We start from the raw sequence: 15,000 nt of genomic DNA, 5'->3' as shown, positions 1-15,000 counted from the left end.
TCTAATCCTTCTGCTTATGCTGTCACCCTTTCTTCTCCGTTGGGCTCCTCCGATCACAATCTCATATCTTTATCTTGTCCTATCACTCCAATCCCTCCTCAGGATCCCCCTAAGCGAAGGTGCCTCTGGCGTTTTGCCTCTGCTAGTTGGGGGGGACCTGAGGCGGTATTTTGCTGATTTTCCTTGGAATGACTACTGCTTCCGTGTCAGAGACCCGTCTTTGTGTGCTGAGCGCATAACAGAGGTGATAGTGTCTGGCATGGAGGCGTACATTCCTCACTCTTTTTCTTGTCCTAAACCTTCTAAACCTTGGTTTAACACAGCTTGTTCTCGTGCTATACATGATAGAGAGGTGGCCCACAAAAGGTACTTAAGCCTTCCTTCACCAGAATCTCATGCACTTTATATTTCTGCCCGGAACCATGCCAAGTCTGTTCTCCAACTAGCCAAAAACTCCTTCATTAACAGAAAATGTCAAAAACTTTCAAGATCTAACTCCCCCTCGTGATTTCTGGCATCTAGCCAAAAATATCTCCAATAACTTTGCTTCTTCTTCTTTCCCTCCTCTACTTCAACCAGATGGCACCACTGCTATCACATCTATTTCTAAAGCTGAACTCTTTGCTCAAACCTTTGCTAAAAACTCTACCTTGGACGATTCTGGGCTTGTTCCTCCCTCTCCTCCACCCTCTGACTACTTCATGCCTCGTATTAAAATTCTTCGTAATGATGCTTTCCATGCCCTCGCTGGCCTAAACCCTCAGAAGGCTTATGGACCTGATGGGGTCCCTCCTATTGTTCTCCGAAACTGTGCCTCCGTGCTTGCACCTTGCCTAGTCAAACTCTTTCAGCTCTGTCTGTCAACATCTACCTTTCCTTCTTGCTGGAAGTTTGCCTACATTCAACCTGTTCCTAAAAAGGGTGACCGCTCTAATCCCTCAAACTACCGTCCTATTGCTTTAATTTCCTGCTTATCTAAAGTTTTTGAATCTATCCTCAACAGGAAGATTCTTAAACATCTATCACTTCACAACCTTCTATCTGATCGCCAGTATGGGTTCCGTCAAGGCCGCTCTACTGGTGATCTTCTTCGCTTTCCTTACTGAGTCTTGGTCATCCTCTTTTAGAGACTTTGGTGAAACTTTTGCTGTTGCCTTGGACATATCAAAAGCCTTTGATAGAGTCTGGCACAAAGCTTTGATTTCCAAACTACCCTCCTACGGTTTCTATCCTTCTCTCTGTAACTTCATCTCAAGTTTCCTTTCTGACCGTTCTATTGCTGCTGTGGTAGACGGTCACTGTTCTTCTCCTAAATCTATTAACAGTGGTGTTCCTCAGGGTTCTGTCCTGTCACCCACTCTCTTCTTATTATTCATTAATGATCTTCTAAACCAAACTTCTTGTCCTATCCACTCCTATGCTGATGATACCACCCTGCACTTTTCCACGTCTTTTCATAGACGTCCAACCCTTCAGGAGGTAAACATATCACGCAGGGAAGCCACAGAACGCCTGACTTCTGATCTTTCTAAAATTTCTGATTGGGGCAGAGCAAACTTGGTATTGTTCAATGCCTCAAAAACTCAATTCCTCCATCTATCAACTCGACACAATCTTCCAGACAACTATCCCCTCTTCTTCAATGACACTCAACTGTCCCCCTCTTCTACACTGAACATCCTCGGTCTGTCCTTTACCTATAATCTGAACTGGAAACTTCACATCTCATCTCTAGCTAAAACAGCTTCTATGAAGTTAGGTGTTCTGAGACGTCTCCGCCAGTTTTCTCACCCCCAGCTGCTAACTCTGTACAAGGGCCTTATCCGTCCATGTATGGAGTATGCTTCACATGTCTGGGGGGGTTCCACTCATACTGCTGTTCTAGACAGGGTGGAATCAAAAGCTTTTCGTCTCATCAACTCCTCTCCTCTAACTGACTGTCTTCAGCCTCTCTTTCACCGCCGCAATGTTGCATCTCTAGCTGTCTTCTACCGCTATTTTCATGCTAACTGCTCTTCTGATCTTGCTAACTGCATGCCTCCCCTCCTTCCGCGGCCTCGCTGCACAAGACTTTCTTCTTTCTCTCACTCCTATTCTGTCCACCTCTCTAACGCAAGAGTTAACCAGTATTCTCAATCATTCATCCCTTTCTCTGGTAAACTCTGGAACTTCTTTGCCTGCTTCTGTATTTCCACCTTCCTATGACTTGAATTCCTTCAAGAGGGAGGTTTCAAGACACTTATCCACCAATTTTTGACCACTGCTTTGACCCTTTTAGGGACTGGCATTTCAGTGGGCATTTTTTTTTATTAGATTTTTGTTGCCCTTGGCCAGTATCCTTCCTACATAAAAAAAAAAAAAAAAAAAAAAAAAAAAAAAAAAACTCCAATGATCAAAGGAGATCCAGGCGAAAGCTTAAGAACTGAAATATTATCACAAACAAAACACTGATTAACTCACCAACTGACACACAAACACACCTCCCCAAACACACAAACTAACCTCCCCAATTAATTCCATCCAACCGATCCCGTTACTCTAATCAAAAAAGACGAACCCAAGTAATAGTGAACTCGCAGCTCACAAAAATTTTAACTCGCAGAAATTGAGTGAGTCTCCCGCTCTTGCCCTTCAGTATTAAGACACTAAGGAAGACAAATACCTCGTCAGATATTCAGATGAGGTCAGAATTGTGGGTATGGCCATGAAATACGACAGCTCAGGATGAAGTGCTGGGGGAGAGGCTGCAGAGAGAGAGAGAGAGAGAGAGAGAGAGAGAGAGAGAGAGAGAGAGAGAGAGAGAGAGAGGAGAGAGAGAGAGAGAGAGAGAGAGGAGAGAGAGAGAGAGTTACTGGAAATGAGGAGGTAAAAAAAAGATATATGTAAGTACGGGGGAAAAGTGAGAGGAGGGAGGGAAACACGAGTGGTTGTTATGATACATGGAGGAAGTCAGGGAGGAAGGGAGGGAGGTGCTGCTGCAAATGTGGAAGGTGAAAGAGACATAAGCACGCAGGCAAAGTGAGAGGAATGTGATAAAGAGAGGCGATGCAGAGATAGATGAAGGAAGGAAGAGAGGGAGAGAATGATTTACGAGTAGTAGAGGATAGCACAGAGAGAGAGAGAGAGAGAGAGAGAGAGAGAGAGAGAGAGAGAGAGAGAGAGAGAGAGAGAGAGAGAGAGAGAGAGAGAGAGAGAGAGAGATGAAATGCAGATGGAGGACAATTTCCATTCCTTCAACTTAAAATGGAATGTGACTGATGTTATTCTGTGCAGTTTGTAAAATCATGATTACCATTACGTGATGACAGACGGGATGTTGTAATGCTGAGCGGGAGACGCAGAAGGATGGAAATGCAGGTGATAAAAGTCGTGTTTTCCATTCCTTCAACAAGAAAAAAAAAAAATTAGCATGATTCTGCCCAGTTTAGAAAATTATCCTTACTATTATGACATGAAAGGTGAGATGCGGTGATACTGAGAGAGAGAGAGAGAGAGAGAGAGAGAGAGAGAGAGAGAGAGAGAGAGAGAGAGAGAGAGAGAGAGAGAGAGAGAGAGAGAGAGAGAGAGAGAGAGACCATTGCTGATTTTTCCTTTCCATGACAATGAAACCTTACCATCCTCTTTCTTAAAAAAGACAGGCATACATACATACACACGAACACTAAGACAAGAGACAGAAACAAACACACACATACATACAGACACGCACGAAGACTGCACCCAGGCACCAGTAATGCAGCAGAGTAAAGAGGAGCATCACCCATAGCCCTGGAAGTGGTGCGGGGCCAGGGTGGGGCGGGGCGGGGAGGGGCGGGGCGCACCCACACCGCCACTTAGCATTCATCCCCCGTCACTCGGCCCAATAAAACCGAATTTACTACTCGTTCAAAGCCTCGAGGGGCGGCAAGTCCGATGGGCGTGTAGGAGGTAATCAGGGAGCCTTGTCTTGAGAGAGAGAGAGAGAGAGAGAGAGAGAGAGAGAGAGAGAGAGAGAGAGAGAGAGAGAGAGAGAGAGAGAGAGAGAGAGAGAGAGAGAGAGAGAGAGAAACCCGCACTACTTACTGACCGTAATCGAATTCCTAAGACAACAATGTGAAAATAAATAATTATTCAATTTTTCAGAGAGAGAGAGAGAGAGAGAGAGAGAGAGAGAGACTACTAAGACAACATACTGTGAATGTAATCAACTACCCAACTTTTCATTACACAAATTAGTACACATGATCAAAAATTAAATAAAATGTAAAAAAAAATAAATAAATAAATGAAAAAGGCATCTTACTGAGTTCCTCTTCGATTACAAAATTATCTATTCTGGACTCACTTCTGCCCTTTTTTTCTTTTTTTACTTTATTTTCCGGAGCGGCAACGTAACAGGCTTTTTTTTTCGTTTTTATATCCCTGGTTGACCTCCTCCACACACACACACACACACACGACATAAATAAAACAGATAAGATACAATAAAAAAGAAAAACAGAAAAAAAAGAAAAATGAAAGGAAGAAAACGGTAGAAAAACAAAGGGAAGAAAAAGAAAAGAAAAACAAAAAAGGGAAAAATAAAAAACAATAAACAAAAAAATAGATGAAAAAGAAAGTGAATAAATAAAAAAAAAAAAAAAAAAAAAAAAAAACTAATTTAAACCTGCAACATTTTCTGTACACATACATATTTGCTGAAATGAATAGCGTTACACATCAATTAACGTTCTACACCGCGTAACGTTTTCTCTGTGTACAATCTGCAGGTAGCGTACATTCACATCTCGTCTTAGCCAGCGAGTTTTTATCAGGCGCCACTTTCCTTGCAAATCACTGGGGATAAAGTTAATATTTTGGCTTTAGGGGAACATACCTTTCAATTTCCCTCCACAAGTAGCCATGATAAGCACCTGTGTTTAATGGACTAATAACTTACGGGCCAACACCAGAAAATTATCTAATTCCTGTGATAGTTAAGTTTAGATACGAAATGTTATGTATCTCGTAAGTGGCGCGTACACAGGTTTTCATTTGGCATTTGATATTTGTAAATTTACCTTCATGAAGTTTCTGCATCATCATTATTATTATTATCATCATTGCCATCATCATCATCGGCATTTGAGTTCAATGCAAAATAAATCTCTCTCTCTCTCTCTCTCTCTCTCTCTCTCTCTCTCTCTCTCTCTCTCTCTCTCTCTCTCTCTCTCTCTCTCTCTCTCTCTCTCTCAACACAACAAAGGAACACAATGCCAATGGAAGCGTCACACTTGGAAAGGTTACAATAAATAGCTGGAGTCTTATAATCTCACTATCTGGAGTACTGACATCCTAGCCTCACCCTAAGGCGGCACTCAGGCAGACAGACAAAGCTTCAAACATATATACTGAGTGTTTTATAATCGCTAACATGCTACATACCACTATTACTTGGTTAGGTACATTACACTGCCCTGTCATCTTTAACGCTTCGCTCTCTTACCTTTTCACTAATAACACAATTTTGATTCCATCTGAGTAACCTTAGGGGATGTATACACTCAAATTAAATCAACAGGCACTAGAAGGTTTGAACTACAGTTATTCACTTTCTTATCGTCAGTGGCGTCTGTTGAAGAGATGCTCCAGAATCGAAAAACATTTGATTTAGTATGAGAATTCACCGCAGTCACTTGGTTAAGGATTATTTTCAAGTAACCTAAGACAATTTAAAGACAGGAAAATCAGAGGCACTAGAAGACTTGGGCTACACAATCACTCACTCCTCTTGGCGTAAGTGGTGTCTTGAAGTGATACTCTAAACTTGCACGGTAACATTTAGTTTCACAAGTAGAATTCACAGCAGTTACTGGGCTAACAACTATTTCACTGCAGTATCTTAACAAGGTACTTCTAATGAAATCAACCTCGCATTCTTTTTCTTTATGTCCATCCAACAATTTCCTACATCGATCTCAGTATTAAAAGCCACCCAGCGCAGACAGTAGGTTAAGAACTGTTTTCAAAGGCTACAATTAGTCAAGGTCCAATGGGCATTTTTCCACTGATGATGAAGAATCCTTGTTTAAGTATCGTTAGTTATGAAAACGCCCTTTAGAAGCATACAGCACATTAACATTCAAAATTATTGCTACGTAATTGTTTATATTGACCATTACGTAGTCCGTATAGACTAACTGAAGTTGTGCACATTGAAACAAATTATTGCATGAGTAGAAAAAATAATATAGCGTCTTTAGTTCAGGGTGTAATCATGAACCATTCTTAAGTATGGAGCAGACATCAAAACGTTTGAGGAAATGATCAATTAATGCAATAGTTACTCCTGTAATCGTTTTCTCTCAATCGGTAACCTAGAAAACGTTCTACTTATTGGGTAACTTTACCATCCTAATTTACATCAGTAACATTTTATCAATAACATTTGAATACCTATATAATGCATTGCATTCTATTGCATATTAGATACACTACACAGACTTTGCTGTTTCCATAAGAGTGAGGAAGAAAATATACTTACTTTTATATAAAGAATTACTATTCTCCTCTGGCCAATTTCCTCGTTTGGTATAATAGGGAATACACTAAGAGGGTTGTAGGCAAGATACTCAAGGTTAGTAATAGTAGTCAAGACGGAACATGAAATTCACCTTAATTTACAGGCACTGGTAGCGAGACAGGTGTCATGATAGATACTCCGCCCACTAAGCCTTAGTGACGTTGATGTGACATTTAACTATGACTCAAGAGTAAACAACCATTCAACCAGGAATTCTGTCTTTTTGACACACACACACACACACACACACACACAAACCTTTAGTAGAGGTTTATCCCTAATGGTCCTAATGGTTTCGTGTAGTGGACTTACATTATAACCACGTCTTCATCATTTGATACAGTTTGATTCTATAAAATTGCGTCTTTTCTTCGGAATCACATCCTGCATGGGTGGAATCCCGGTCTCCACCAGGCACAGCTCCGGCCTGGTATATTTACATTTCAACGGTCTCTCATATTGTACAATTACATCGTTAGGGTGCGTGAGCCAGTCTCCGTGCTACAGAGGAGAGGGAACGTCATGGCGGCGTGGAATACCCTGCACTTGATGGCATGCTGTACGGCATGTTGTTGTTTGCGATGCGAAATATTGCTTACTTAGTCGAGACTCGTTAGATGGTTTATGTAATACATACAGTACTCATTTTTACGTCGTCGCTGAACCACGCCCCCAGGTGCAGATAGTTACTGCTGTACGATAGTGTAGTGGAGCGTGTTGTGAGCGCCACAGCGTCCTCTGCATTCCAACAAATCACCAAGAACTTCGTTTTCTCTTCGTTCAACACCACACCATATTCCTGACAATAGTCAGGCACATTTCTCTGCACGTGGCCAGAGTTACCAAATCATTCATTAGTAACAATGCATGTAAATCCCCTAAAATCACCTCAGCACCGACGCTCCTATTCAACAACCTCATCGCATTGTTCATACATATAGTAAATAACAGGCAGCTGGATGGCTCCCCTTGGTGCACTCCCGCCGTGGCCGTAATGGTGGCGGGGCGGAGCACGTTCCTGGCGCACACGTAGGTAGATGGTTAGATAGATCGCAGCTCCTGAACTATCTTATTACGGGGCACTCTGTCGTAGGCTTTGCTGTAATCAATGAGTAATATATATACAGCTTTGTTTTCTTCCAATACGCAAAGTCATATTTGGAGCCAGTTGGTATCTCCTAAACAGCCTGGCAACTGAGAACTGCCAGGCTGTTTAGGAAATGCCAACTGGTGCCAGAAAGATGAACAAAACTATAGTTTCCGAACCAGATTCTTGTTTACATCCAAATATTATGTGACGTGTATTGAATGGCAAGCGCAATAAAAAGAAGCCACCATTGAGGATTTGAGTGTGCGAAGGTGGCAGGAAAGGGGAAAAGTGACGTGTCTTGGAATCGTGAGGCACACACACACAAACACACACATTGAGTAGTATAGTGGTTAGCACGCTCGACTCACAGCCGAGAAGGTCCGAGTTCGAGTCCAGGGTGCGTCGAGGTAAATGGGCGAGCCTCCGTCAGATCAGTCAGTACGAGCTCCGAGCTCTTTCCATAAGGGAACGACTGGCTGGGTGACCAGCAAACGACTATAGGTGAATGACAGACACACACACACACACCACGGTATCCTTGGCGCCCGGCCCCGTCAAGCCCAGCCCCGCCCCTCCAAGGCTAACGTAACATTTCCCGTCTCTCCGTCAATATTTAGCGTAATTTCTAGGTTTTCCCAGGTTTTTCTAGATGTTTTCTAGACTCGGGTGGGGAGGAGGAGGAGGAGGTGGAAGGGAGAGGAGGAGAATGAAGGGAAGGGAAGACGAGGAGGAGGAGGTAAGGAGAAGAGAAGGAAAATAACATTTCGGCACCATATTATTATTTTCCTTCTTTATTAATGGAGTTGACATTTTTTTGATATTTAATTATTATTATTATTAAAAATATATAAGTTGATACATAATAAGATCTGCTCTAGCTGTGTTTTTGTTTGTTGATAAAATAACCATTTCGTCTTTCTATTTTCATCTTTCTTATTAGCACGCTTAGGATTATTTTGGTATTTAATTTAAGACTTAAAAATAAAAAAAAATAAAAAAAAAATAGTAATAATTTCCAATAAAGTCTAGTCTAGCAATTCGTATTTTCAAATTTAAGATAAGTCCGTTGCTGAATATGAAAATATATTTCCTTTATATGACGAGGAATTTGTTTTCTTTATTTATATAGAGAGGAATTTATTTATTTATTTTTTTTTATTTATTTATTTTTTTATATATATGACGAGGAATTTTTCTTTATTTATATAGAGAGGAATTTTTTTTTTTTTTTTCTTTTATTCAGAACATGTAACAGAATCTAGTCTGGCTGTGTTTTCTTTTTCGATATTGTATTTTGAAGTGACGCCGTTCATAAAAGTTAGAATGTTTTCTTGGATTTTTCTTTATTATTATTCAGCCTTGAAATGTTTTGATGTTCATGACATTTGTTAAAGTATATGGGAAGTCAGAATATGTGGTGCATTCCAGTCTAGGCGTCTTCTTTCTTCCGGTCATTTTCAAAATCAAACTTAACTACGTAAATATAGCGGCCGAGACGGACACTTCCTTCCTATCTCCCTGTTTCTACATCAAATATTTACTTAAACTTCCGAGTGTTTCCAGACTCAGACAAGAGGGGGAAAGACAGAATTAATCACAAAAGCAGATAAATACCCTGAAAATGCCCCAAATAAGGCTTAAGTAAATTGAAGGATGCAGCCCGGTTCAGAGCGCCCACCATGCCTGCTGTCGCTGGCTGGTCGTTATGGAGGATTCGTGAGCTCCGGGTGTGTGTGTGATGTGTAATTTTATCCATCACTGGAATATTCGCATCTTGTGCTATGGAGGGGATGAAATTACAGGTATGGTATGTCTTATGCTCTGATATGTATACTTCATGCAGTGATTAATGTGTAAATAAGACATAATTAGAGGAACATATGTTAGTTAACGTCGGTGAATCTTTTGTATTCAGCGTCGTTCTATATTATTCTACTTGAAGTTACATTAATATTACATGTATGAGTTACAGTTATGTCAAGTGGAAGACTACTGTGATGGATACGGTTGTGTTACGTATGATGCTCAGCGTACTATGATGGGTCTTCAGTGGCTGGAGGTACCGTGTAAGTGAATTGATCTTGCACTGTTTTGTGATAATTTGCTTATTGTATTTCATGATTGCATTTATAATGTTGCTAAGATTGAGTGGTAAGCTAGGTGTCAGGTGCTTGAATAATGTTGGTTATATATTTTAGCGATGTTAGCTCGTACAGGATGTCACGTGTGTTCGCGAGTATTTTGTCAATGATGTTGGTTTTCAGGTTGAAACGGGAAAAAGATTACAGCTGCTTGCCTGGTTTTACTGGACTCATTATACAGTGTCTATCGTGAGAGAGAGAGAGAGAGAGAGAGAGAGAGAGAGAGAGAGAGAGAGAGAATGTGGGGGGAAGAGTAGAACTGAAAGTCTACAAGTACTCCAAGAAAACAAAACTGAATATCAGGCAAGATGCCAAGGGTCACAACATTGACAACAGAAGAAGCATTATGGAAGTTCAAGTTTACGCACAAGTTTACTTTCAAGTTTACGTTCAAGTTTACGCAACAAACAAAGCAGGCTTTGTTTGTTGCTACCCCTTTCATACAAGCTTCTGCTAACACATGTTTCAATGCTCCAGATACGTCAGGAGGACCAAATAGGACTGGCTTCTCACCACCGTGGACACAGCAGACTCGTGTGAACAGTTGTGCTGGCACGAACTGCCACCAAGGAAAGCACACCACGCCTGCTGGCTGACTTCAGCATCCATTTGACTTCATCATGGACACTTCATCCAGGACACTGACGCTTGCATGAAATGTTTCACTGAACTGCATTTCTAGAACGCCATGACATCAAACAGGCTTTGAAGTGCTCATGTGGAAGGAACTTTAAGGTGCCCCATGCAGAGAGGAGCCATCCCCTCAGGGCCAACCCTTGCCACCCAGCCACGCCAGAGATGTACAGGAGGGGTCCACCTTCCTAGGTGCGGGGCACAACACTACTTGTGTCCAGTCCCAAAGGGCATGGCTTGCCCATTGATCTCAACCTGCCTGTAGCTTAAATCTGCGATTTCTCAGTTGAGAGCAAAGCAAACTATTTGTTATACTGCGGCCATTTTCTGCTTTGATCTCTTCTGTCCATCTTAATCCTCCAAACTGCCGAGGGCAATTTTTGGTTTGGAAAGTCTTAATGGCCACTTGTCGAATAATTTATAGGTTGTATTTACTTCCCTTTTCCAGGATGAAATTTCTGGCATTACCAGCAAAATATTACGCGATTTTAAACACAAAAAAAAAAAAAATTGCAAAGCAGGCAGCCCAGATAACGAAGCTGTGTGATGGTCACGTCAACGCCTGGTGGTCCGCGCCTGATGGGCAGAGACCCTCAGTGGCCACGGCCAAGCCAAGTAATCTACACAGTTATTGGAGAACACTCGCTAACGGTACTCATTAGAGAATAAAGACATCTTCAAAATTTTAGTGGAATATCCAATATGCAAATTTTACTTAGCAGCTGTTAGACTGAAGAGGTGCAGCTTCTGATGAGTAAGAATTTCTTGGCAATCTTAATTTATCCCTGGTACTGAACAGAGTCATAGCAAGATGAACTTCACACTTTCTATAGTGGTAAAGACAAATACAAGTGAATGAATCCAGCACAACCAAGATAAATTTATACACAAAAGACACACAAAATGAGATGTCTAATGAACTCGCTTTCTCTCTGCACGAAAACAACTCACAGGGGAGACATGCTGGAGAATGGAGGGAGTACGATACCCTGTGTGCCGGAGCGGTGTTGTCTGGACGTCCTGGTAGTGACGCGGTGGACGAACATAAAAGACAAGAGATGAGGAACGCGTAGCCGTTATCACTATGTCTGCAGTTAAACTGCTGAGCTAGCGGTGGGGCAGACGGCTTGGACAGACGCCACAGATGAAGCGAGTGAGACTTCGAGCAAGTTCCACCACTGTCTCGAGGCAGTGTGACGAAGCCTGGCGTTCAGTGAATGGAGCTTCGAGACAGTTCCACTCGCGTCTCGAAGCAGTATGATGACGCCTGGCGTTCAGCGAGTGGAGCTTCAAGACAGTTGCAGCCGCTTCTCGAATAGATGAGTGAGCAGGTGAAGCTGTGTCAATTGGTAACGAGCACAGGCCGCAGCACTACCTACTGACTTTACAACAATTATTCTTCAAGGTAGAATAACAAGTAAATTTAAAAGTTTACATAATTGCAGGTTAAAGTACAAATTACCAAACCTGTATATGATCGGCTTTTTTTTTTTTTTTTTAATATTGGTACCACAATGGCGCCTCACCCACCGCCTGCCGGAATCTACACAGGTGAATCAATTAAGTCAACGAGACAATACCGACACATGTTTAGATGATTTCCCAATGTCCAAACGACACCCAGATTCTTTCCGCACTCAATACACCATAACTACTTGAAAATATAGTGAAAATGCGTGTTCCCACCCCAGAGTCCCGCCGCACACAGGCAAGCTTGTACTGCACACGTGAAGGGTGTGAACACCCGCCCTACGTTTTTTTATGTCACCATATTTACTTCACGAAGATCGACAGAGGTAAGTGTGACACAATATCATTCTGACTTGTCTGCAGGTCAAACACCACCGTGTCTGTTGTTTTGGGCTCTGGCACAAGCTTACTCGCTCGGCGCCGCGGGAGTGCAGGTAAGGTCCGTATTCAGACACGTTCTGCCCTCTCACCACGACAACTAGTATTTTCAAAATGAATCAGCACAACCACCAACTCGTCTTTAGAGGAGGAAGAAGAGAAAGAGGAGGAGGAGGTAAAATCTTGTTTTTATAAGTAAAGAGATATAGGAGTAATTTCTTTCTCCATAATTCCTTTTCCTCGTTCTCTTCCCATTTTTCTTCCCATCTACTGCCCTTCTTCCTTTACTTCTGAATAGGAAGCAAAAGATGAGTTATGAAGTTTGCTGTCGAAATGATAACCAAAGGACATACTGATATATATATATATATATATATATATATATATATATATATATATATATATATATATATATATATATATATATATATATATATATATATATATATATATATATATATATATATATATATATATACATATATATATATATATATATATATGTATATCGGTATGTCCTTTCATTATCATTTCGACAGCAAACTTCATAACTTATCTATTCCTTCCTATTCAGAAGTATAGGAACAAGGGGAGTGTATATATATATATATATATATATATATATATATATATATATATATATATATATATATATATATATATATATATATATATATATATATATATATATATATATATATATATATATATATACGAGTATATATATATATATATATATATATATATATATATATATATATATATATATATATATATATATATATATATATATATATATATATATATATATATATATATATATATATATATATACGAGTATATATATATATATATATATATATATATATATATATATATACATATATATATATATATATATATATATATATATATATATATATATATATATATATATATATATATATATATATATATATTTTTTTTTTTTTTTTTTTTTTTTTTTTTTTTCACACCAAGTAGTACCTATCAGTGGCTGGGTACAGCCCGCGCTGTGTTAACACAAGTCGCCTGCTCCGGCCGCCAAAGTGTCCAGGCAGGGGGATCGGGTCTGCAAGGTGATGGTTATTGGTGCATGGTGCAAGGGCAAACATTCCCTATCTACTAAATCAAAATTCTATATACATTTCACAAACTTCTCATACACAATGCAGGTATCCAACGCAGATATCCTCTTCCCTCCTCTGCTAAGTATCTTTTTCCACATGAACTGTGCCTTATGCGTTCTCAGATTATAAACGACGAACAGCTACTGCTCTTTAACACATGTACCCAATATAGCAGGGCATTATACCTAGGTGTGGGCACAAGCTAGGGGAGAACTAGATGCCAGCACAAACTGTAACCTAAAGCCCAAAGAGGTCCCCAACAAAGAGCCCTAAACGAGGGTTCATCTGACCGATTTTGATTATCACTCACACACACACACACACACACACACACACACACACACACACAAACACACACTGTGCATCACCATCTGTGAAATGAGAGACAGGAAAACACACACACACGCACATACTCTCACACACACACACTCTGCATCACCATCTGTGCAATGAAAGACAGGGAAGTAAAAACACGCACACCCACCCACACACACACACACACACACACACACACACACACAATCATATCTGTGTGATGAAAGAAAGAACACACACACACAGAGGTAGGCATTGAAAAAAAGAGACAGATTCGGGTGACACTAACAGGGAGGAGGCACGGAGGAGTAAGAGAGGGGGGGGGGGAGTGATTAGGCGGACAAGGTTATCTATCTTGTAGTAATGGGGAACTGACACACACACACATACACACACACACACACACACACACACACATACACACACACACACACACACACACACACACACAACCAAAATGAATAAAGAAATAGATAAATAATCTCCAAAATAACGCCTAATACTACGTAAGGAGGAGAGGCGTCCAGCTCTGTTTTCGTCTGCTGCCCCCCAGCTGCCAGGATGGTTTCAGAGAGAGTGGCATGATTCCAATACTATTTCTATTTCCTTGGTTTATATATTTTGGCTTTTTAACTAAAATTTTATAGTTTCTAAAAATATTTGATGATGTTTTGAGTGTTTTCCGTGTGTGTGTTAAGGGAAACATGTCGATTATGAGGATCTTTCACCGTAAAAAAGTGTTGTGTTTTACGGTTATTTATTTCATACCGCCAAACCAAAATTTTTATTTCAGCTTCTAGGCAAGATTTTATTGGCTCAAAAAATCGTTGAAAGTTTTTAAAGTGAGTTAAGATCCTGTTGAGTTAAGTGTGTGGAATTTTACAGGGAATTCAGGCCCGTTAAAAACTCGAAAAGTTGACATTTTGTGATTTTTTTATTTATTTGATATAGCTGCTAGCTAACTTCTGGTTATTGCTAAAAATACTTTTGATTTTTTAAAGTGTTTCACATTCGTGATAAATGAAATTTGGGGACTTTAGAATGTTTTTTTTATCGTATTTTTTTTATCGTATTTATTTTTCAATTCATTATTTAAAATATCTTTATTATTACTAAAGCTTGAAATATTTTTATATACTCAGTATTAATTAAAGTATATGCCCTTCCATAATTTATAAAGAATTCCGGCCTAGCTCCACTTTTGGAAAGGGTCAATTTCAAAATCATTCCGGTAACGTAAATATGGCGTGACGTCATCAATCCGTGACGTCATCAAGAGACAAC

General features: G+C 40.1%; 1 long non-coding RNA gene across 1 annotated transcript in view; it reads right to left on the bottom strand.

Moving 5' to 3' along the window:
- The window catches only part of LOC135090785 (uncharacterized), a 34,289-nt gene extending 22,529 nt beyond the window's left edge, over positions 1–11,760 (bottom strand). The window contains exon 1 of the long non-coding RNA XR_010262115.1: positions 11,357–11,760. This is a non-coding gene — a long non-coding RNA (uncharacterized LOC135090785). The remainder of the gene's footprint in view (positions 1–11,356) is intronic.
- Between the last annotated feature and the right edge of the window lie 3,240 nt (positions 11,761–15,000).

This window comes from Scylla paramamosain, chromosome 36, assembly GCF_035594125.1.
Source record: "Scylla paramamosain isolate STU-SP2022 chromosome 36, ASM3559412v1, whole genome shotgun sequence".
Lineage (NCBI taxonomy): Eukaryota > Metazoa > Arthropoda > Malacostraca > Decapoda > Portunidae > Scylla > Scylla paramamosain.
This window is presented reverse-complemented; position numbering and strand designations above follow the sequence as displayed.